At 34.7% G+C, this 21,891-nt stretch overlaps 1 long non-coding RNA gene across 1 annotated transcript; it reads right to left on the reverse strand.

Moving 5' to 3' along the window:
* Positions 1-1,319: 1,319 nt before the first annotated feature.
* LOC118199662 (uncharacterized) lies at positions 1,320-11,524 on the reverse strand. Its single transcript, XR_004759979.2, has 2 exons — positions 11,381-11,524; positions 1,320-2,044 (listed from the first exon to the last, which is right to left on the reverse strand). It is a non-coding gene; the product is annotated as an uncharacterized LOC118199662 (long non-coding RNA).
* Between the last annotated feature and the right edge of the window lie 10,367 nt (positions 11,525-21,891).

Genomic DNA, 21,891 nt, shown 5'->3' on the forward strand with positions numbered 1-21,891 from the left:
AGGATAATCGAAGGTGATGTCACTAAGTAAATAATGAGGAATCCTTTCTTCCACATGGCAGAACATTTAACAACGCAAAAAAATTAGTTTAATTTAGAATATAACAATGGCTTGGCGCCTCCTCGCCCCAGTTGAACACAAGGCATCACTAAATGTGTTTACACAGTCACACGGCGCCTACTCGCGCTCATGATCATATCTAAAGACGAAAGTCTATCACCGCCACCTCCGCGTGCCGACTTCTGGTCTACATCGCTGTGTTTCCAGGTTGCGCATGAGATTTTCATATCAGGCAGGGGATTTTGAGCTTCGATACCCGGAAATTCCGGGGATCGTCGTTCAAAAGGAAGTAGGAATAATAATGAATTATTTATTTTGATCTGGGTAATTTTGTTTGCTTTGAAAGCAGAAAACGCAAGGTCAGTGTGTGTGGTGAAAACTTTTCCTTTCTTTCTCCACAGGCAGTGATAATGCGTGAAAAGGGGGAAAAAACTTTTTTTTTTTTTGTTCTTTCCTTATTGCGAGTTATGACTCATTCCCCCGGTTCTCGGACATTCTGCAAATGAAATGCGGCTATAAAAATCATTTTCTTCCAAGGTGTGATAAAGTAAATGAATATCCTGCCTAGATATAATATAAATAGTTTTAATTTGTGCTACATTATTTTAGATTACACTCTTAGTGATTCTATATTTCTCGGGAAAAAAAAAAAAAAAAATACGCTTAGAGTTTCAGCCCACCAGCGGCCGAGCGGTAAAGCCGCTGAACACTGGTAGTTCCAACCTGGGTTCGTTTCCAGAAGAACGGGCTGGTTGCATGGGTGTTTTCATGTTTTTCTCCATGTGTAACGTGTAGCTTAGCTTTCTTATAGCTTTCTCACGTTTTTTTACTGTACTTCGCTCATTGATTTTCCTATAAATATGGCTGCTGTTGTTCCCATCTCTCTTTACTTTTTTTGTGCCTGAAGAAATAAGGACCTGTGCTTGATCCCCTTCCAAATCTACAGAGTTTTATTTTAAAAGCTAGTCAAATCTGAAATTGCTCATTTGCTCATTCTCACAAATTTGCCCTCAACAAATTTGTTTGAGGAAATTGAATTCTGTACACTGTAACGTTCTTATTTATAAATGTGCTCCTCTTAAACATACGGAAAACAACTGATAAATCATTTTGAACAAAAAATTCGCTTTCATGAAGAATTCATAAAGACGTGAGGTATAAAAAGGGAAAATGCAAGTAATGTTTTAGTGAAAATATTTAATAAAATATTTATAAACGATAAAGTATTTATGTTCACAAAGAATTTGCACTCAGATTCATTTTCTGATTCTTCTTTCTTTCGTAATCAATAAAATTAAAATAATTACATTTAGGAAAAGTCAAAAATCGTAAAATTACAAAAGTAAAGTCATCGTGCACATACAAAAAGTCATCGTCTTAAAAATTAAATGTTCCTTTAGGAAATTCTAATCCTCCTCCAAATCCTGTGGAGAATTCCGTTCTTCTTGGATTTCTTACCCTCTGGGGAGATCTACGTGTCTGGGAAATTTGCATTCCATGGGGAGTTTCCATAATTTCAGCCGTCGCGGGAATTTTCGTCATTTCAATCTCAGCCGTCCGAGAAATTTCAATCATTTCAGGCGTTCTGGAAATTTCAGCCATTTCAATCATTTCAGTGGTAGGAGAAACTGCAGTCCTTTCAGTCGTCTGAGGAATTTCAAATGTTTCAGACGTTTGGGGAATTTCAATCGCTTGGGTCGTCTGGAGAAATCCAGCCCTCTGAAATCTCTTATTGACGTTGAAGACGTATTGAAGTCTATTGCTCTTTTGAAGATAGAGTTGCCACATCTTTTTGCCAAATTCGAAGATCAGTAGAGTGAAGATGTAGACGGTGAAAGAGATGAAAACTGGTATAAAACTAAGAATTGCTTCAGGTTTATCCGTCACAAGCCACGTTAGGAAAATGCTGATAAGGTACGAGAGGAACAAAAGGGAAATTTTCAGAACAAGAGATAATTTCAGATGCTCCATAGCATCGGACAGTCTGAAACAAATATAATTAGAGTGTCATTAGAAAAAAAAAAAAAAAATTGAACAATCCCAATATAGCAGGTATGTTTTAGGAAACTTTCTTCATTACTACAAAGGTAAAAAGAATTCAGTAAATTGAACTTTAAAACTCATTTTTGCGAGACTTCAAACTCATAAAATGTTATCATAGAATGCTTTGTTTCTATTACATTTTATTCTTTTCTTTCGAACATCGTTATGAAACAAGCCATTGATGTTATATTGGGTTGAAACATAAATAATTATGTTTATGTTGTGTTTAAAATTACGCGGTAAAAATAAAATGTATTGGCATAATGTTTTGTATTATTGGAAAGAGTATCTTTCCCTCTACAAGATGGCGTATTTGATTTTTTCGCCTGAGCTAATTTTTATTATTTTTAAAATCACTAAAATGGAGTGTCAAGCCGACAAAATAAGCATTTTCGGCACCTTTTTGCGTTTAATTGATGCGCCAATGTTGCACAAGCTGCCCGAGAGATTTGTGAAGTGTATGGAGAATGTGCAATGCCTGAACGAACAGCAAGAAATTGGTTTGCCAAATTCAGAACTGGAAATTTGGACCTCGAAGACTCTGCTCGTTCCGGACGACCAAATGAGTTTGATGAAGAAGCGTTTGAATCAACTTCTGCATGACGACGCGCATCAAACCGCTCGAGAATTAGCCGAACGACTAAGTTCTAGCCAAATGACTATAGTTCGACATCCGGGGTCTATGGGGAAAATCCCAAAACTTTGAGATTATTGACTAATTTATTGTTTTTTGTTTTGTTAAGATAACAATTTTAAATTTAAAAAAGGGCCATTACTTATGTTTCAACCCATACGTGATCATAAAAAGCCCAGCTTTTCAGATATAAACTAGTTTCGTTACTGTAGTCACTTATCTAAAGATCTGCGGTAAAATGTTAGCATGAAGTATATGTTTAAAATGTTATGGATATTTTAAGGATTAGTAAAGTTTTAGTGAAAGTGTTTAAAAATATAAAAAACTTCTAGAAAAATACACTTTTTCTAAAAGCATGATTGGTGATATGTGTTCATATATAAATCTAAATGGTAAATATTATCCTACAGTAAAATACCCCTCCCGCCCTTCGGACACTCTGAAATGGGAACAAAAATTACGTGATCCACTAAAATTAACAGAACAGTGTGTGCGACGCTATGAATATAGCGTCGCATACAACTAAACGATTAAGGCATACCTAACTGCAAAATGCAAGAGATCGCAGAAATGTACATATATCAGTAAATAAAACCGGCGAATCTTTGGAATATGGTAACAGGTAGTTTGGCGACATTTTGGTAAGGCGATAAAGCTAGGACTTTAGCAGTGTACATGGATAAAGTCAAGAGTGTGCGCAATGCCATTTTTGTGCAATTCTGGGATGTTTCTTAAGTGAAAATAGATCGACGTGTACATGGATGATACCGTGTATGAGCAATTCTTAAAAACGCGGCAAGCAGTGGGCGATTCTGCACTTTTTCCTAATTTCGCACCTAATCTTCGTCATGATTAAGCACTTTTGTTCCATAAAAGTTCTAGCATAAGCGTAATTCGGCTAGCAGATTGTTGGAAAAAAATGTTGAGTAATTAAAAAAAAAAAAAAAAAAAAAAAAAAAAAAAAATGCCTTTACTTTGTGAAAACAAAATGGCGTCCAAACAAAAACTAGCAGGTTGCTGTAGCAGGGTTGGTCGCCAAATTTTCGCCAAAAGATCGCCAAGTTATCATAATCCGAAGATTAACCATAAAACCTTGTTTACTGGGTTATAATACTAAATTCACTCGGACACTGAAGGATGAAGCGTCACCTTTGGCTCAGTGGATAAGACAGTCGAAGACTAAAAATTCTACCCCCATCTCGAAATACCGGTAAATAGGTTGGCAGCATGGACGTTTTCCCGATTTTTCTCATGTGTAGCATAAATGAGAGTCAGTGTCAATTACAAAACCTGTGTGAAGGTATCCCTTGCCTTAGACAAGACGTCTTAAAGGTTATCATAAACCACCTTTTGAAAGTTTCTCCATTAACTCATCTACATTTTAGGCATATAGTCCCTGCATGTTTGACTATATGCCTAAAATGTACCTTAGATTTAAGGTATCAGTATCAGTAGTGGGCGCAGCTCGACCCACCTAACCAAACAAGTTAGTCTCATGGTCATAACAGGCCACGCCCATTTGAACAAAGGAAAATACCAAACACAAGGTATCTTTGACTTCCAACATGTTCAAATAGAACTCAATATTACTATCAGCAAACTAGATACTTCCAATTACTGTGAATCAGGGCTTGAGCTGCAAGATCAAAGTATCTAATGAAATTGCCAAGCTTCTTGAAGATTTTGTTCCAGAGTAAACTATTCAAGTCGTAATAGTTCCACAATTATTTTCAAATTTAAATCTTTGAATGATTCTCCTACACATATTTTTCATACTTATCGTACTGTTTGTCATACTGATATCAGGATTTCATGGAAGTTAGATATTTTTTTTGAGATATCATACTATACATTTGGTCCACTAGCATCCGAATGACATCATCGCTGAACCCTGGTTGTTCGACCTAGGTTCAAATACTGGCGAATGGCTTGGTTGCAGAGGAAGTTTCATGGTTTTGTACATGCATAACGTGAATCTCTTGATTAGATGATTGGCTTAAAACAAAGCAGCGAAGTGTAATCTGCTGATTTCCGTTGTAAAGAAATTCAAGGGAAACTGGGACGTATTAATTGAAGACAACCGCCAAATCTCTTGCAGCATGCTCTTTCTCCGAAAAACCAACAGACCTGGAGAGAAATTACAAATATTCAGCGGTTTTAGTCCACCTGCGAGCGATAACCTCTAGGTAGAAACACTATGTGCAAAGGTAATTTTTTTTTTTTTTTTTTTTTTTTTTTTTTTTTTTTAAGGTAAAAATAATTGGAAGTTGACATGTTATTGCTATCGGACAATGGTCTTACGTAGCGCTATGGTTGCTTGGTTAGTTGATTACACTAATGATCTCGAATTGGATGCTCGCAGATTGCATGCGACCATCCCCAAAGTAATTTTATACGGCCCACAAAGAGATTTACATAGTTGCAAATACGGTGTCGAAAGAATTCATGATTATAGTTATTTGAAGACTGAAATTATGTTTTCATTTCCATTAAAAACGAACAAGAAAATTATCTATCTGCCTAACAGGAGAGATGCCTTGATAGAAGGCTTTCTGAGAGAAACTGGTTCGCATTCACGTTATACAAATAAAACACACAAAAAACAATCATGCAGCCAGCCCGTTCCTCTGGGTTTAAACTCAAACTGAGTCGAACTCGCAGTATTCGGTCGTCTTAAACACTTGGCGTCAAACTTCTGTTATCGGAACTGGATTAAGAAATACATCTGTTTATGTGAGTATATGCGTGTGTGTATGGGTGTGTACTCACATACATACGTATGTACATATATATAAAAGCATATATGAACACATACATCCATACATTTCCGAATCCGGTCCTGATAACCAAACTATTCAGCCAGTGGTGGGCCTCAGACTTTATCAGAATCGAAACTCCTGAAGCTGTATTCAGAAATAAAAACGTTTATAATTATTTAAACACAAAAATATTTTTTATGAGTTGAAGGAAAATTTAGTAAATAAGAGAATGAGACAATGCTGTTATTTGTGCTCAAGTTTTGCTCCGCTTAGTAAATTTGCTCTGAAAACTTCGAAAGTTTTCATAATTTGCTTAGTTTTAGTAATTTATTTAAAGATTAATTAAACATGATAGAATTATTTGAAAGATATGTCAGTCTAAGAATTTAATACTTGGTTGTCAGTATACTTAAATGGCAAAGCGGAACCAACAAAAATGTTTTTGCACATTGTCAAAAATGTCTTGGAACTTTAGAGTTAAAATAAAAAGTAAATGTGTATTTTTCCCTCTTTGATATTAGTATTGTATGTTTTACCAATTTTAATATTTAGTATGCGAAATGCTTATTGTTAAAAAAAAAAATTGCCTCTCAAATGTTTTTAGATCCTGCATTCGGTCTGCAGGCATTTCGAGACTGCTGAATTAGATGAAGCACGCGAGGGCAGGGGTTTTGGAGGAATGTATTGATGGAGGACTTTTCAAGCACATAATGCATTGTTTTCGCTTATTTGTTTAACCATTTAAAGCAGCGGTTCTCAGCCTTTTGACTAACGTGTACCATCTAAACAAAAACTGAAAGCCTGTAGTACCACCACTACAAAGTACTACTACCGCCACCACTCTTGAACAAAGCTTAGATCGCATAAATTTCCGAGTGTTAGAGAAAAAAACTCAACTAGGATGTTGGGGTTTTAATTTTTGAATTTAATTAAAAATACTTTGCTTCTTTGCGTCCCAGCAGTGGTACGCGTACCACCGGTTGAGAACCACTGATTTAAAGCAAAGCACGCAAGGGCTACACAATACTTTTTTTGCACTCGCTAGCTAGAACAATCCAAAAGTTTTTAATCACCTCAGATTTTGATCTGTAGTTCACATTCATGGACTATCCAAGATTTTACAGCATTATTTCCTAATTTATCAGACTTTATATTTAACTGCATTTTATATTACATAAAGCGGTACTTTTCCGTTTCGCCGGCGCAAATCTCGCCAAGCAGACTTTATTGGCGACAACATACAGTATTCACATAAAAAACGTTAACAAATGTTAGTTCTAAGAATTTTTTATTTTTAAGGTATAGACATTTTAATATCGTTTAAAATTTTGTAAAAAGCTAAAAAATAAAGACAAATTTATTTATTGGCGTCAAGAAGTCGTCTTGACGCCAATAAATAAATTTGTCTTTATTTATTGGCTTTTGAAGTTATTTTTCAAAAAGCCATTAATTTAAGAATTTACTATGCTTTCATGGTACAAAATCCCGATTCGCAGTTTCTTATCACGTAACCCGAAGTGATCTCATCTCACTTAAACTAAGCTACAAAAATCTAATTTTCTCAGTAATTATCTACATTAATTTCAAGTTAAATCTTAATGTGGAATACAAGTTTAAATGCAAGAATTATTTCAATTCGTACGAATAGCTTACTCAAAAATTATATAAAATCGCAGTGCTTTACTTCGCTAGTGCATTCTCATTAGAATTGATGACCTTTATCTTTTCTATATTTTTGCCTTCGGATGAATGGTGTGATTGCATCCTAATTGACTTAATTACCGCGAATGGCCTTGGGGCATAAAATTGAACTATCTGATGAAAATTCTATGTAATTGTATCGCCAATATTGAAAGAAACAATCAATCTGATTAGAAATGGCTGTTACTTGTTTTGAAAATGAGGCGTGAAAGGTTACCAGCGAGGATATTCCGTTTGGCATCAGTTGTACCATTGTTGGCGACTTTATCGCCTGCGCAGGCAAAACGGAAAAGTACCCATAAAGCTAACTAACAATGAATTTGACACCAGCAATATACAGTCATTTGATAAAAAATAAATGAATCGTGGCTTTTTAATAATATTATCTCGAGTGAAAAAAAATCAAAACTAAAAAATGAACAAAATTAATGTTATAACAGTTTATGAAATATTGCAGGCATTATACTCAAACAGTAAAATGCGAATTAACAAACATCGGGACAGCAACAATCTGAAATTAAAACGTTTAAGCATAATATTGATGCAGAAGTTGTTCGGCACTTTGGCCAAGGCTTGACGAGTTCTGATTTTACTTCCCGTTTAATGAAAAGTCTAGTCCTATGAAATCCGTATTTCCAGTAACTCCTCATTCGGTTTATTGGCAAAGCACGCGGAGGCTTGTCTGCCCAAAGGGAAAGATGTCTTCACGAAAAAATTAAAAAAAAGATTCTAATTCACGTTGTACATGGGAAAAACTTCGATAACACCCATAATGTTGGTGTATTTAATTATGGCAAAGCACACGAGGGCTATCTGCCTAAAGGGAGGGATGCCTTTCGTGGAGGACTTTCTAAGGGAAACTGGCTCGTATACACGTTACACATGGGGAAAACCACGAAAACGCCCATGCAGCCAGCCCGTTCGCGGGATTCGAACCTCAGACCGAACTACCAGTGTTCAGCGTCTTTACCGCTCGGCCACTGGTGGGCGATAACACCCATAAATTCCGCTCGCTGATTGGAATTTATTTTGGTTTATTTGATTATGGCAAAGCATGCGAGGGCTATGTCTGGGAAGAGGTATGCTTTCATGAAGGACTTCTAAGAGAAACTCGAGTACACTTTACACACGAGATAAAACACGAAAACGTCCATGCAGCCAGCTCGTTCACTAGGATTCGAACCCTGGAATGAACTACCGGTATTCAGCGACTTTACCGCTGGTAAGCCCACTGGAAAATGAGTCTGAGTCAAGCTACGAGTATTCAAACACTTTCCCCTCAACCGCAAAGTAACCTTCCAAATAACTATACATTCCACAATAGGTCCGAGATCTGAATTTCATGCGGGAAATCTGATGGCCATTGAAAAGTGGCATGCAATTTATAGTGTACAAATATAGACACTATTGCAGCGTATTATTATCCGTATCAAATTAATGTCGAAACATGCTCATGAGCATGCACACGAGGGCTATCTGCCTAAGAGGGGATGCTTTAGTGGAGAACTTTATAAACGAATCGAAATACCAATACTCAGGTCTCGGCTGCTAGTGGGCATAGAGATTTGCAAAACTTATTATTCATCTCTTTACATTTAGGGAAACAATCTGAGCGAGTGTTTTTACCTTTTGATTTTTCAAAATTTTATTATGAGAAGTACATATATTAACTTTTGACATCTTAATACGTTTTCATTGATTTTGCATTACTCCAAAGAAAAATCAGTTTTTTAAAAAATGTTTATTAAAACTCATGTTATTTTCTATCTGTGCTTCTAAATTATTTACAAATTCTTATGCATAATATCCTTAGTTAATCTGTTACACTGTAGTTTTAAAAGATGATTCCATTAAAACTGATTATTTTACACTAGACCTTTTTTCACATGTGTTTATTTTTCTGAGCACTAGAAGTGTAACATTTCGTCATTTCATCCATTTTAAACACAAGATGTGTAACACTTCCTGCTTATATTTTGTCCCAAAATAATTTTGCATTATAATAGCAAAAAGTGTTTCAAGAAATATCTGCTTTTCAATACATGATAAATTTGTGCCAGGACTTGGATTAACTGCACACGTACTTTTAGATTCTTACTTCAAGAAATCGCTTTCTAGCGAGTATGACAAATTTGTAATATAAACATTAAACAATGTTTAATTTTTAGTACCCTATCTCATTAATAACTCCACTCACAGTTGTACTAACTGTTAGTTATGCCTGCTAACTGTGCATTAATATCTGTTAATCGTTTTCTGGAGTAGTGGCCGGCAAGCATTTCTACCATAAGGGCATATTTCAGAAATAAGGAAATTTGGTGGACACCATGGAGTGGTTACAATAATAATAATATTAATAAATAGTAAATAAGAATAATTATATGATCATAATAAGAATAAATATATAATTATATCAAAATAAATTTAATTTAAGTGGATTGGATTGTAAAAGTTGTAATGGACTAACAATTTGCTTTTGTAATTGCGAAGATATGGATGAAAAACGTTGCTATGGGACGTAGTTCATGACTGTTGCTAGCCTATCAAGGAAACTGTAAAATGTAGTTGTCTTCGCAATTTAGATAAATTAATGAGACACAACAATCAGGTGAATTGAAATTATTTTCTTAGTAACACTCATTGCAAAAGCAATGTTATCTGTATCTTTTCGTTATTTTTTAGTTTGAAGAGAAGAATGCATATTACGCATGTAATACAAATCCGTGAAATTGCAAGTTTTTATATGAACAAATCAAATCAAATAAATTAAATAAATTATAAATTGGTGTTTAGGAGTTGCCAGATACCAAAAGGTTAAGGACGTAAAGCATAGTAGTATGTCATGGTTGAACGGAGTATGCGAGGTTAATGCGGGCAGAAAATAGTTTACTGTATGCGGAATCAGATGTTTCTAGCAGTCGAAAATTGATTCATTTAGAATTTAGAAGTCGCTAAGACTTAGTTTATGTCAACAGTTTAATTGAACATACAGTTGGTACAGTTGTTAAAAGGACCAAAATAAAATTAATAATTTTTCGAAAATTATTCTTTATAATTACGAATGTTTTAATAATAAAATTTTGAATTTGTTCTCATAATAAAATTTTGAATAATTTAGATGCTTGAACTGTGGGCACTTTAAAATTGTTTTGCCGACCCTTGCTGTACTAATTAAATAACAAATGAGGGCTGTTCAGTAAGCACTTAAAACAGAAGTTTTCAACTGTTTGCAAAAGGGGGAATTTTGCAGTCTTAGGGGGGAATTGCTTGGTAGACTCGAACTGTAAGAAAAACCATAGCAAAGATGAGTCTCAATTAAGATGATTCGAAGGCTTAAGAAAGCTTAAATTTAGGCATTAGGTAAGCACACTGAAATTGATAGAAACATCTTTTGCCTTCAGTTCACTACGCATTTACACATTAATAAGCTCTAACACAATTGAGGTTTGATATAAGATTCCTTCTGTTTTAATGAAAAAGCACATGACAATATTGAAAAAGGACATGATCGTAGCAGAAAATATATTTAATGTATTTTCATCAAGTGGAGACTTCCTAAAGCGGTAGACGTAATACTAAAACAAAAATAATAATTTTCAGATAGTGTTAGGAATACATTTAATGGAGGAGGGGGGATGATGCTTTAGCACATAGTTAAGAAGAGAAGATATGCAACAATAAAGGTGTAGAATCATTACTTTAAAATTTATAAAAATTGAATGAAGAAATTGGAGAAAAAAGGTACACATTATGAGCACTATAGAATACTTAAACAAAATGATACAAGGATGAGGAAAAGTTAAGATATAGTGTTGATAGATAAATGTATTAGATGTCGACAGAAAAATAATCAGCAGAACATGAAGAAAATATAGGAAATGGTGAACTGCAATATGCAGAATTGAAGTAGTAAATAAGAAATGGAAAATCTTTTTCGTAGTCGAAATCATTCATCGTCATAGCAATAAATTACACATAGCTGAGCATAATTTGTATTATTAAAAGGTATTTCTGTCTTATTTTCAGTTTGTATTCTAAATCACGATTTTTCATCGTCGGATGATTGTTAAGTCGATTTATATTAGTGTGTATTTAGAAAACCAAAATATCAAGTAGTTCAACAGATTCACATTTTTTTTTTTACATCATTTTGATCTAAATTAAAGAATATATATGTACGTACATGAAAGAAACTAAAAAGCTTAAGAGTTACCAGTATCCAGAAGCAATACCAAACACGATGCACAGAATGTGACTCAATATAATTAATCGGGAATGCTACGAAAAGTAAGCACACAAGCTCCTTTTATATAGGAGTTATGTTAGATCTTTTGCGTTATCGGACAATAAGCGCCAAACCATTTTCTACAGAAAGATACATGCGCCAACATTGCCATTTGTATACTATTAAATTTATATTGTTCTTACCTTTTATAACCAAGTTTTTGTTTTCAAAGTACGAATTTCGTATAAAAAGTTTTTAAAGTGTGTCATTCTATTTCATTCTTTGCTCACATAAGAAACAAACCTAAGAAATAAATAGGTTTTTAACAGATATAGGAAACTTTTACTATAGTCGAAGTGAGGTGACGAAAATGTTTTCTCGCCGGATGTGTCAAATAAGAGTCTAGACTAGTGTTATTTGAGGCCCACCAGCGGCCGAGTGGTCAAGTCGCTGAACACTGGTAGTTCGGTCCGCGGTTCGAATCCAGCAAACGGGCTGGATGGATGGGCGTTTTCGTAGTTTTCCCCATGTGTAACGTGTATACGAGCCAGTTCCCTTAGAAAGTCCTCCACGAAGGTATTCCTTCCCATAGGCAGACAGCTCTAGTATGCTTTGCCGTAATCTCAATAAACCAAACAAGTATTATTTGACAAGCGCTATCATATAACGGAAAAGATTCGTTCTATTTTCAAAATGGAAATCCATAGGTTGCTGCATAACACAGCGCTTGTATTTATGACTTACCATGCACCAAAAAAATGTTACTTTGTAACAATTACGGCGAAAGAAAATTGAATTCAGAATTTGGTTTCTTGTTTAATTTCCGAACTGCGACTATTTTGAAATACCAACCTAGCCAGACGTTTTTGGCTTAATAATCCCCAGATAATAATACCATAGTCGAGAGAATAGTCTGCCAACAAGTATTAAAGCAAAACGCACTTCATGCCTTGGAATTATTAGAGAATCTTGAAAGCAGTATTGTTCTTACAAATGTCAGAGTTTCACTGCGTTTGGTCATCAGTTTTCTTTAACACATTTTATTCACTTTGGTGACCAATAATTTATATTCAGAGATTTTATTGTGATCGGAAGAGAAAAAATGCATTTAAATTATTAAAATTTTCTCTCAATATTTATTACTGTTTTTATTTTTAAATCGGAATTTCGATAACCCAGCTTTGTCTTAGAAATGTTAAAAACAGTTAAGCAGAATTTATAAGCAGCAATGATAGCAAATACTACACATCATTGTCATTCCCTTTGCTTTGCAGCAACCGCGATTAACTTTCCAAAAATAATCAAGCTACTAGTGAATTTTGGATAAATTACCCAGCACAAATTTTTAGCCCAAAAGGGATATTAGACCCGGTTGGATATTAGTCCCAAAACGGTATTCTGCGTTGATATTTGAAAAACTTAAATATAATGAAGCATCTATATGAATGTATTGTAGCGTATTTTGCAATTTTTTATCGAAATAACAGATGAGCTTCTTTGTAAACATGAAATTTTATTCTCAAGTCACAAATATATATAATTTAAATTCCATCTATCCGTTACAGCTTCACACTCCAGCTTACTATTACAGTTTTTTTCTCTATAAACTTTTCATACAACTACTAGCTGGTAAAACTTTCAGAATAACAATTTTAAACATTTCTGACGTTGCCGAGCAACGGTTATATGATTCAAATAGGGCGTTCCCACTCCAGTATCAAAGGAAAATAAATATAATTATTTGTTAAATAATAAAAATATTAACAGTATGCATGTTTCTGGCTTTGGGAAAAACACGGTACCTAGAGCTATCCAATTTTGAATAACGTTGTCTTGTACCCGAGCATGGGCACTTGAAAGTCCACATTTTGAATTTCGAATTTGTTTTATTATCTATTTCATATTTTGTAAAACTTTAACGATTTTATGATAATGAAACTCAACGATTTCAAAGCGAGCAATGGCCATACTGTACGGAAAAAAAAAATAATAATAATTATCTCTAGTGTGTGAGACTGTATATCAGAAATTCTATTGCTGTTTTTAAATATTTTGTGATTCAGCTGTTGAATCGAATTTTATGGAGTGTAAGCGCCAAGAAGGTGATATTTCATATATAAAGTAAACACAAAACGTTAATAGAAAAATACATTTGGAAAACCATCTTAGAAGGAAAAAAAAAAAAAAAAAAAAAAAAAAAAAAACAGAAAAATGGAGGCCAACACTTAACGGAGCATCGAGAATTCTTAATGTATATTGCTATTAAAATTTTTGTAATTTTACTGTTGAGCTATATGTGGCGTAAGTGCGAAGGAAATAATTCTTAGCAATAAACATAAAAATATAAATAATAAATAAAAGAGAAAAGAAAATATGAAAGCTTTTAGATTTTATGTTACGCCCAATATGGCCTTTTTTCAACGCTGGGTTACCTTTATTTATTGAATATCATGTTCTTCGCACTTAATCCACATAAAATTCAATTCAACAGCAATATCACAAGATGTTTCAAAACAGCAAAAGAGCATATCATTACGATTTCCGATGCTCAATCTCGCGCGCTGGCGATAAAGATTTTTTTTCGTACAGTGTTGCCATTGCTCGCTTGGAAATTGTTGAGTTTTATTAAATTCGAGACAAACTTATATAATTGCGTTTTCTCGAATGGCAACTTTTTTTTATATATCGCAGAGTTTTCTGATTCAATTTGATGTGTATATACAAAATAGATAATGTCACGCTTTGCAGAGTGGCAACGCAAAGCTTATAAATAGCTATTTTTCAGCAGAAGTTCCTTAAATTGGGGCAAAATATATGTATATAAAGAGCAGGCCTTCAAAAGTTGTACCCCCATTGGTATTCACTTTGAGCCCCTTTCATCCTCGCCCTTTATGTGTGTAATCTTATTCGTTATATGACGGCATGCACTGAACAATTTCTTCATGCAACTTTCTAGAAAGATATATGCGCAAGTTGGTATTTCCTACGAGATAAACATACTTTCATCATCAGCTAATTTCGTTTGGGGCAAACCAAAATTTAATTTAAATTAAAAAATTTATTTAAAATTTATTTTAAAATTTTTTAAGCATAAAAATCTGACGTGGGCACCTCGACTTCCTTGTAAGGCTTATTTTTAAATCATACACATACTTTACTACACTTCATTTAAACTTATTCTCTCGAAATATTCTACTAAATAGTCGCTCAAACGGTGTAGTGGTTAGGGGAGGTTAACCGCTGAGTTGGCTTCCAACCCAGGTATAGATATATCCATGCAGAATGGTTACCAACTCGGCGGGAGTCAACCACTAGCTACCAGGCCGCAGCCCTGGGCAGCCCCGGCTGAGCACACGACATTTATAAAATGCAAGAAAGAGATATGCATATGCATATAAAGAATTTGAAGAAGAGTACAAAAATGTACAAAGAAATATATACATGCGCATACAAGGCACTTGAAGAAGAGTACAACAATGTACAAAGAAATATATACATGTGCATACAAGGCACTTGAAGAAGAGTACAACAATGTACAAAGAAATATATACATGTGCATACAAGGCACTTGAAGAAGAGTACAACAATGTACAAAGAAATATATACATGTGCATACAAGGCACTTGAAGAAGAGTACAATCAAAATATATGTATATACATATAAATACAAACTCATATACAGATATATAGAACAAATAAAAGTATACATCTCTCACTCATACTGATATATACACCCATAACATATACGTTATCTTGATAGTTAAAGTTTACAAGAAACATGCCATTGAGGTACGCGCGATCCTTAGTATAAATTAGGTACCATAAATAAAAGATATAAACATGTATAGATACATTACAGCATTCAGATACAGTACGAATTTTATGTATGAGAACCTGGCACAGCATAAATACAAAATTACATATTGTACATACATATCACATACTCTGTTGCTGACATATTGAACTAGTGGTTAGGGGAGCCTACTACGGTACCGAAGGGCCCGAGTTCGAATCCCGGAGAAGACATGGATGTTTGTAAATGTATAGTATCGGTGCGACATGGTGGCACTCTAAATATGCGGCGAGCCGAAAGTCCTCTCGTATGGATTGGTGGAAGGGGAGAGGGGTGGGAGACTCCCGGATCCCCCTCGGATGCTCTCCCTCAAAATTGGGGGTAGAAAATAGAAGTCCAGCCTCTCTTCGGAGTAGGCTCTGGCAACTACTGTTCCATGTAATATGGACAAGATTACAACATTCTACTAAATGAACCGACCCCTAAAGGCAAGTTGAAAATGACATCAAAAATTGTAAATTTTTAAATTAAATTTCCTGGTCAATTTTTGTCATACGAGAATTAAATTTCTTAAAATTTTAATTTTTCATAACGAGTACTAAATTTTTCCCAATATAAAATATACGAAATGGGAGACGGCATTAAAAGTTAGATTTCGTTATTTCCAAAATTAATTTTAAAAAAATTGACATTGCTAAAGCATGAATATTTTTATTATTTAGAACACCTCAGTAATTGAAAGTATATGACTAAGATCAACGATAGCGAAAATAAAGATCAGGAAAGGACTTTTAAGAGGAGAGGACCATTATTGTAAAAAGATGGCTTGGTGAAAGAAAGTTGCAACGGATGGATGATGGTTCTCTGCATTATAACTTGAAGAGAATCTGCATTATAACTTGAAGAGAATTTAGAAAGATGTCACTAGAAGGTGACGTGGTCGCTAATTTTGGAAATATAATTTTATTCTATGATAATGCACATCATCACTATGGAAGCGCCATGCGCCTCGCAATTTTATACAGCTTATATTTCTTAAACAATAGACGAAAACTGGAAAAGTAAATTCTCTGTGGATAGCGGCAGTGCGACGTAGCGGATTGAAAAGCCGAAGCAGAAGCAAAAAGAGAGAGGGGAATTGCGCATCAAATACCTTTTATATCGAATTCCATTTCAGATCACATGACGGATGTTGGGTTCAGATTTCATCGATAAGTGCGCATCAGAACTGTAGGGAGTATAGTTAGAAAATTATTGCCCTGAAATTTTGCACACACACTACTTATTTTGAATAATCACAAAAAATTTCAAAATTTTGAAAACATAACTAGAATTATAACTCATATTATATTTCAATAATATAAATTACATTTAACATCATAGAGTTTATAATAGTATTACTAAAAATTGCGATTTTTACTGTTATTGCTACATTTTTAATTTTCTTATTTTACACAAAACTCAAAGACCCCACAGTTTTCTCGAATACAAACATTTCCATTTGTTAGACAAATCCACTTAAAACTGACTCATGTATATCATAAGTAGTTAAGGGTTGCTTTGGTGCTTGGCAGTTGGCTTCCGTATAAAGTCCTCCGTTCCTTGTTTAAAGGCAAAGCGTCTTGCAAAGTCTTGCAAAGTCTGAACAAGAAGGGTAATAACCCAGATCGCCCAGCAGCTCTACAAATCTTACGTCACAGAAACCGGGCACGTCCATCTCCATTAACTGGGTTAATAACTTACGGGCAACCAAAAGATTTGACAGTCTACGCAAGACTGTCCATCCCACTCGACAGTTAAAATCGAAGTTCTACTTTCAGAAGAAGTAACTAAGCTCAAGACCTTTTAAAACATCATAGGGCTTTGGCAAGATAGATGTGACGAATTCCCCACTATCTTTCCAAAGGTATGAATTTCACGTCTGAAGACTGATTTTTTCCTAGCACAGGCCTTCACAAACCACGGCAGGTTCCCTTCTTGCCTAGATCGGTTTCTCCGACAGGACGTCAGATCCTCAGGCGGAACGCTGCCACCCGAAGCATGTACCTCTCATAACTCAAAAACGATTATCAATAGAACGTTTTAATTTTGTATATGAGATTGCTATAACATCTAGTTGTGCACCTCCTTTTTTCATTGCAGAATTATTTTAAGAATGAGTTATATGTGAAAAAATGAACGAGTTAATTTTGAAAAACTGGTATAGAAAAGTGAAGTTTTGAAACTGCGCTACACATTCCATTTATCAAAAAAAAAAAAAAAAAAAAAAAGAAAAAAAAAACTGCACTCCATTCATATATAAAAATGACATGAAAAAATAATGTGGAAGCCTTCAAAGTTTATAATTTTCTTATACGAGGAGGGTGAAAGAAAAAAAATAACAGAGGTAAAAGCATGGTCTCTGTTTTGAACCAGTACTCCCTTATCATACACATGCAATTCTTTTTTTAAAAATTTCTTAGTATTTTTATATTCATTATAAATACACTCAGTATTCTAAATATTACATATATTCTAAATTATATTAAAAACACAATTCTTGTATGCACTTTTCTATACCAGTTTTTCAAAATTAACTCATTCATTTTTTCACATATAACTCATTCTTAAAATAATTCTGCAATGAAAAAAGGAGGTGCACAACTAGATGTTATAGCAATCTCATATACAAAATTAAAACGTTCTATTGATAATCATTTTTGAGTTATGAGAGGTACATGCTTCGGGTGGCAGCGTTCCGCCTGAGGATCTGACGTCCTGTCGGAGAAACCGATCTAAGCAAGAAGGGAACCTGCTTTGGTTTGTGAAGGCCTGTGCTAGGAAAAAATCAGTCTTCAGACGTGAAATTCATACCTTTGGAAAGATAGTGGGGAATTCGTCCCATCTATCTTGCCAAAGCCCTATGATGTTTTAAAAGGTCTTGAGCTTAGTTACTTCTTCTGAAAGTAGAACTTCGATGTTAACTGTCGAGTGTAATGGACAATCTTGCCTAGACTGTCAAATGTTTTGGCTGCCCGTAAGTTATTAACCCAGTTAATGGAGATGGACGTGCCCGGTTTCTGTGACGTAAGATTTGTAGAGCTGCTGGGCGATCTGGGTTATTACCCTTCATGTTCAGACTTTGCAAGACGCTCGTGCTGCGAGAATAGATAGCGATGTTAGAACAATGTGCCCTGTTCAGACTACTGTTCGTTTAAGTGCTTGAGACTACGCTTGGAACACGGAGGTTGTGTCATTTGCGAACGGAGGAATACGGAGGCTAAAAGACCGAATTCATTTCTGTGTTGTTTTTGTGTTGTTGTAGAATAAAGTAATAAAATTGGAGTTATATTATTTTTAGGAGATTAAATTGTTTAACGTCAACAACATACGTCAACACAACATACGTCAAACAATTTTCGCTAGAATCATATATGTGCCACTCTATAACGCCAAAAACGAGAAAACGTATTTTGACATTAGCCCTTTATCACTGAGAGAAAAGGATATTGAATTCATCGCCAGTATATCTACTAAAACTGAAACAGTACCGAGAATGATTTTCATGTGATTGTTTGCGCATGAAGTTCTTTGAAAACAATAATCCAGCTAAGAGCAGATGAACACAGCGAATTTAATTTAATGGTTGGAAACAACATTACCTAGTGTTACGAACTTTGCATACATGTAAATAATTTTGGTAAACTTATATGTGAAACTGAAGTCACTTTTGTACAATGCAACAGTAAAAATCTGAAGAGAGCGAAGCTCCTATGGTAAAAATAAGATTGCAGGGCCAAGTCTATTTAACATTGAGGTAAACGGCTATATCGCCAAGCCGGCGACAGATTTGGCGAATAATTTTTATCGCCAAATGTAGAGCGAAATCACCAGAAGTCACGAAACTTCGCGACCTTTTGGTCTGGTTCCTCTTTAACTGATAGTGTAATTGAATAACACTGATTACATTCAAGATGTCCAAGCACGGTTTGAAATGATGCATAATTTGGCATCAGAGCGAGGCAATTTGGTGACCGAGACTATGAACTCGCGATACGATTCAAGAGCTACGTGAAGTCGATTCAACGAAGGTGATAAAGAATAGTAATGATTTTTTCATAAATCAGTCATCCTGGGACGGTGCTTACATGGTCCTAAACAGGCTAAACGAAGTCTTAGTTCGGATCCGTACGTCATCCCGTTCTAAGCCTAAAGTCGTTCATCATGACACGCGGGCTCCTTACTATGACCATAGTACGTAGTGTAGATAATGTAAATAGTACAAGATCATGGTCCTACTTGTATTAAATATGTAAAATTTTTGCATTTATGGATTTAGTATTCGATTTGTTTTAAGTTATTTATTGAAATTATTGTTTTAGTATTGCATTGATTTTCTTTAGTTATAAGTATGGCTTCCTGTCGAGGGATTGTATTGCACAGGACGTGTACTTCTTGGGAAGGAGGCAATGCTATGAATTTGGTATACATTAATTTTGGTGTAGCTATGTTAAACTCTAGTTTCTTTTGTACAATGTAACGTGGAATGTCTGAAGAGAACGAAGTTCTTTCGGAAAAAGGAAATTACAATAGCAAGTCGACCCACGAGCGGCCGAGCGCTAAAGACTCTGAACACTGGTAATTCGGTCCGAGGTTCGAATCCCGCGAACGGACTGGCTACATGGGCGTTTTCGTGGTTTTCCCCATGTGTAACGTGTCCAAGAGTCAGTTCCCTTAGAAAGTCCTCCACGAAGGCATCCCTCCCTTTAGACAGATAGTCCTCGTGTGCTTTGCCATAAGTGAATAATTGTGCTACTGATTGTGCTTTGTAATACTATAGCTGCAAGAGTACTTTTGCTGAAAGTTCTAGAACTGTAAAGTATTTCTTTATTAAAAATAAATTTTATCAAGATCTCATTGGTTCTCCGTGTATTTAACCCAGTACGAACCAGTATACGCGCAACAATACATTTTATTTATAATTTTTTGCGGTAGAAAATTTTGCAAGTTGTTCCATAATGAAAAATGTTTTATTTTTTCAGGAAAAATTTCCTTTTAGAACTGATACTTGGTCATGAGAGTATTCGGGAATATATGAAGACTGTTTCTAAGGAAATATTTTTTTTAAATCTAATATGCATGCAATTAGTTTATCACCTTCACAATAAACGTCCTTTAACTGAATTTCCAGCGTTGTTGCCATTCTTCTAAACGCAGAAAGTCTCCAGATGGTTCAAACTCCTGGTCGCAACTCTCTGAAAGTCATCCGATATCCTAAAATAATACTCTTGAGAACGAATTTTGAGGAATAGAAATATGGTACCAAGATAATTCAGGGCTCTACGGTAGATGAGAAGGCGTTGCGATATTTGTTTGACTAAAAAGTTTTGGTAATTTCCGATTATTTCAGATATTGTTTATTGTGATCAATAAATCAAAATATTTTAGTTTATATGATCAAAATATTTTAGAATAATTTTTTTTAAATTGAAGTCGGCAAGTAAAATGTATTATAAAGATTGTCAAGTTGCAAAAAAAAAAAAAAAAAAAAAAAAGTATCGCCAAATAAGATTTAAGTCGCCATACATGTTGGTTTTAATCTTAGTCAACCTTTTAAAATTAAACAAAATGACAACAAAACCAACTTCGACGTAGATTTAGATTTTTAATAATTGATCTGTTCTGAGGAGATCAGATACATGTCCCTCTTTCAAGAGCAAAAATTCTGCGCATTATTTTTTCCTAGAAACATCTACGCCAAAGGTCCGAATTTCACACTGGCAAGTTCTCTTGTAATGCCGCTCAGACAGGAAAGTGTTTAACGATTCCGACTGCCGTACCGAAGGCCCCGCGTTCGAATCCCAGAGAAGGCATGGATGTAAAATTTCTGTTCCTTCATAGGAGGCAACAGTGGCCCACTTGTTAGGTGCCTCCATAACGCAGTGATCGCCGATTTCGGCCTAAGTAGTGGCCAACGCCTGCAATGGCTAGTACCGTTTGGGGAGGTCTCTTGAAATCAACTTCGAACATTTAGATTAGTGGCCCAGCATTTTTCAAATAATTACCAGAAATATTATAAAACGTTCATAAACAAACCTTTGTATTTCCCTGATTAAAATTTCTTGAAAGTACCAGTTTCTAGTTATATTTACATTCAAGTACTTGAATTCCATTACTATTTTGATGGACATTTTAATATTATTCGGTTGATGCTATCAAAATAGCAGAGAAGAAACGTAATCGCACTAAGTGTAGCCTACTGTATTTAAAAACTATGTCCAATCATTTGATAACACGAACACAAGGTAGCGTTTTCTTTCGAAAATGAAATGGCGAGTTCAGTAACTGAAGGGGCAGATTGCGTTAGTACAACGCTAGTTTAAACATCGGTTGCCAAAAATTTGGGTTTGTTCAATAACCAGTCTTCAAATGACCCAAGAGCAGTTTGAAAAAAAAAAGTTTGAATAGAAATTTATTTCCATTTAGTTCGTTTCGTGCTTTTATAAATCGCTTACATGCAATGCAAATTCAATAGAAATTCTCGTCTTCAGCATATTTGAACAAGGTAGTACAAAAACTACAAAGATTCTGAATATTGTAAGTTACTGAAATCTTTTTGTACAAGCAAGAATTTATGGCATTCTAATGTCAGAATTGCTTATGAGAGTACACAGTTTTCAGATTCCCTTTATTTGAA

This window comes from Stegodyphus dumicola, chromosome 6, assembly GCF_044657685.1.
Source record: "Stegodyphus dumicola isolate Sdum_Otavi_A_Nest chromosome 6, ASM4465768v1".
In the NCBI taxonomy this organism is placed as follows: Eukaryota; Metazoa; Arthropoda; class Arachnida; order Araneae; family Eresidae; genus Stegodyphus; species Stegodyphus dumicola.